We start from the raw sequence: 4,469 nt of genomic DNA, 5'->3' as shown, positions 1-4,469 counted from the left end.
ATTGACCTCTGAACCCTAAACCCGTCCCTCCATTTGGCATTTGGTCCTCATAAGGATAAAAGTTAAAAAAAAACACACACACACACACACAGAGGCAGAATAATTAGCGTTTGGTTCATTATACAACATCACAGTCCCTGAAGGCACAGTTTGCTCAGAATGGGAAATCTACTGCAAACCCACAGGATGCGTGTGTGTGTGTGTGTGTGTGTGTGTGTGTCTGCACCTCAGCCAAAAAGACACGCATGACACAAGATACACACACACAGCACCCACTCAGATTCTCTTATAGGACCATATGGATAGCGTAAGAAGGTGGGAGGAGAGAGCGACAGAGAGAGAGGGAGAGAGAGACTATCTGATACTCAGTGTGTGGTAGGGAAACTGAATACACAGCAACCCAGATCACACACACACACACACATAGACACACACACTAAGAGAAGAGGGGAAAGGGATTTCATAGAAGAGAAAATGAACTGGCTATAGGTTGAATAGTATTGTGTTACATGAATCAGCAAAACGCACATTTACTTCTATGTAAATGTCACAGATTAGTACTTTAAGCTTCTTCAGCTGTTGCACATACTGCCAGTCACTCTGTATAAGAGCTGCTGCTTAATCCCTAATATGTGAAATGATAAATGAGAGTAACAGACAGAGGGAGGGAGAGAGAGAGAGGGGCCTGAAGGGAGGGGAAAAAGAGGAAGAGGGATATTCTCTTCCAAAGCCTCTTACCATTAAGCGTTTAGTTAGCTTAAGGAAGGCAGGGGAAGGTCAGCGAAGGAGGCGTGAAGCGGGATGTCAGCGACACGCTTTTTGTGCTAAACAGGGAGGATTGTGGGTAGGTCGGTTACTGTTTTGCCTCTCTTCTTCTCATGTGACTCTCCGGTGGCTCGGGTTGCTGTTTTAAACGCTCACCTGATGTCTGTTGGCGTCTGCTACTGACACACGAAACCGGCTCACGGGAGGATAGAGACCATAGATAAATCCAAGATGAAAAAAACAAACGTGTGCATATGTGTGTGTGTGGAATAAACACAGAACAAACACTGGGAGTCGATGGCGATTCAGCGTCCGTTCGGTCAATTCAATTTAGTTGGTTAAAACGGCAGAGGCTGATAATTGAAGTGAGAACATCCATTTGCAATTGCCTGTCAGAACTGTTTCATGTCAAACAATTTTCGATAATTTAATTGTGAAGTGAATCAATTTCCTGCATTGATGTTAACTGATAGTGACTGGGCCCGTACTGGATGTGGCCCCCGGATTGCCGCTTCATGCGCCGGCCCTATGGTTACAGACTGTACAGTGTGTATCATATAGGTTTGTTAATCTTTTGTACACATGATAAAACAGTATGTCAGTGAAAATCGTACTGGCCCTTTAACAAAATCGCTAGGCATTTTGATCATGTTACATTGAAACCAACAGTAATGAAATTGTCTTGTAAAGTCTTGGATAAGACTTTGGGAGGACTGTTCATATCATATTAGTATTTGTTATATACACAATATAACATTAGTTCTTAAATGTTCAACGAAAGTCAGTCTTCAAGAGTCTATGTGAATATAGCTGAAGTTTTTATAATTGAAACCCACAGTCAAATATAGGCTCAAGTCTGACTCGTGTCATAATTTTGATGGTTTGAGGTTCAGCAAATTGAGACTTGACCCGTGATCGTACCTTTACTTGTGATACGCCAACTTGAGAAGGCTTACAAATAAAAACATTAGCTGTTACTCCGATTGAGTTCTTATCTGCTGGATATGATTTTTGTTGGACGAACACGTTTTTCCTGACCTGTGTTGCACTCTCATGAATAAATTTGCAGTGAGGGAAGGGTGGAAGGAATGAGAATGTGATCCTGCTCTGAGTGAACAGTGGGAAGGCGTGTGTCTGTCTGTAGCTGGGTTTGCATTCAAGTATTTTTAGGCAAATGATGATGTTTCAAATTAGAAAAGCACAACAATTGAAAAGTGGTTTTGCAGTTTCTGAAATGTCAGAAAAATATCTGTCCAACACGACCTCCAAGACATGTTGTTTTAGCTGTTGCTTCCATGTTTAAGTTTCTGTCATGGTTGGCCCACAAAAATACTGACAAATGCATTACTTTGTTTTCATTTTCAGACAGCATGAATTATGGACAACATTAGATGACACCAAGGAACAATAATAACTTGCCCAAAACTAATCAATTCCTAAAAGATTCTACATTACATTATTTTCTGGTGCATGTATTTCTCTGTTCAGGAAGCCTGTTCATTTTCTTCAACCCAGCTGATAGAAACACACTCAATTCGTATTTTATAAACATTAACATTTAAAAAATGTGCTAACCATTCTCTTGACGGATTGGAAACATAGTTAACTGTCTCTGATCTGTGACAGTGAACTGTTCCCATCTAACCTGATGGTAAACGTTGTGACAAAGAAGAGGAATCAGTAGTAAAGTGTGTTTTTGTCTAGCTGATCTAAATACTGCATTAGCCACCTCACTTAGTGAGTCACTCTGCCTAGAAACCAGTAAATGAGGTAAAGACTTGAGGCTTTCCCCAAAATGAATATTCTATGCCAAATTAATGCCGTTCACTTTTCTTTACTTGACTTGTTTTATTGGCACTTAGACTTGAAATTCAATTAGAGTTCAGACTTGCTTGAGACTCGACAACTCTCTGACTTATGACTTACAACTTGAGCAAGCAACTTGGTCTCTGCAATTAACTCAAGCATTACATGACATGATAAACATCCTACACTGCTGTTTTGATGCAACATAGTGTGATTTTACTGTATCAACAATTGTGATCATCATCTTGTAGTTTTTTGTAGACCCGTTTTATCGCAATATTGCTCTTTGCACCAGTACAACCAAACATTGCACATTCACATATTTGTTCCTTGCAGCCCATTAGACAACAGCTACATTCAACCAAGCAAGGTGATCAGTCAAAGATGCATTCAAATTGTGCTGATAATTCCCATAAAGCATGGCTAGCCATGATGTAATGGTTTCTAACTCCTGTGGCAAGCAGGCAGAGAATTACTGATCTTTCTTCTGTTTTTCTATTTTTTATACCAATACTGATTTTGCAAGATCCCCATTTCTGCTGAATAGGGGTAGAGTGTAAGCAAGTACGTTTCTGTTTTGAGGTCTTTGCACTTTACCTAGTTTCTCCATTTTAGAGAACTTAATACTTTTACCCCACCGCATTCCAAACAGAAAACACACCTGTCACATTTCCATCTTTCATTTTATCCGTTTTTTATTTTACACAACATAACAACACAGTACATGTTGTCTTTTTCTGTACAGAAGCTTCCCAGGAGCTTGTGACCAACATACGTTGTCGTATACCAACGTTAGTGAAAAGCTCACAAGGTTTTTTATGTTCTTTTTTTTTTTTTTAATCTTCCTTTAAAAAATATCAATTTCATAAGAGGTCCGGTGAAGTCTTTATCTGTTTGCTGTAGCTTTTTGTCTCACATGGTCTCAGTTTGTGTCTGTCTATATGTCAAGAAACGTCTGTTGTTTTTCCTCGATAGGTAAGAAAGGCTATGTGTGAAATCTCTCTCTTTCTTTGTTTTTCTCCTCCGTCCTAATCCCTTGTTTCGCGGAGCGTGGTAGAGTCCTATAATCCGGTTATTTCATCTGTCAGAAAGGAGGACTGAGAGAACGTTAGTGCAAAAGAAGGCACCGACTGCTATTCTCTTGCCACATGAACACACACTTTGGGTGGGTGTGTGTACGTAGAATGGTGTGCTTTTCAGTTTTTTTGTTTTTTTTCTTCCTTTTTTTTCCTGTAATAATTCCCTTTTTTGTGGTATTTTCATAGGGGTTGGGTGTGAACTAGGAAAGGATGACCCCTCCGTCTTTTCTTCTGTTTTTTGTGCTATAAAGTGGACGCGACGAGACACCTACAAGGCAAGTTATCCACTCGCTGAATGGCTGACTGGAAAAAAAGAAAACACAGATGGGAAATTTGTCAAGTGACAAAAAAAAAAAGTCAACAGAATAAAAAGAACTGTGGAGAAACATGATGATGATAAAAACACAGCTCGAAAAAGAAACGTCCGCACGTTCTTGAACTTCCATCCACCAACGCACGTACATAGATATGTTCTCACGCATTCGGTCACCCTTGCACATCTATAAACGACGGTTCAGACTAACGTGAACACATACGCACACGCTAGCGCACGTCCTAAACGGCGACAACAAACACACACGCTGTTTTGTAATGCTCGTTCATAGGCATACAGTAGTCAACGTAGCACGCAAATATGTTTTCAGACAATCGTTCACTCACACTGCACCCCAACAAACACACTCGTACCTTCAGTCACACACACCTGTAACAAATGTTCAAACTAGCTCACATCCACACACAACCCCCAGACTCACACACCTATAAAGGATAAACAATAACAAATAAACCAAAGTTTAACGCGATCGCCGCCTCGCTCTT

This window comes from Centroberyx gerrardi, chromosome 17 (genome assembly GCF_048128805.1).
Source record: "Centroberyx gerrardi isolate f3 chromosome 17, fCenGer3.hap1.cur.20231027, whole genome shotgun sequence".
Classification (NCBI taxonomy): Eukaryota; Metazoa; Chordata; class Actinopteri; order Beryciformes; family Berycidae; genus Centroberyx; species Centroberyx gerrardi.
This window is presented reverse-complemented; position numbering follows the sequence as displayed.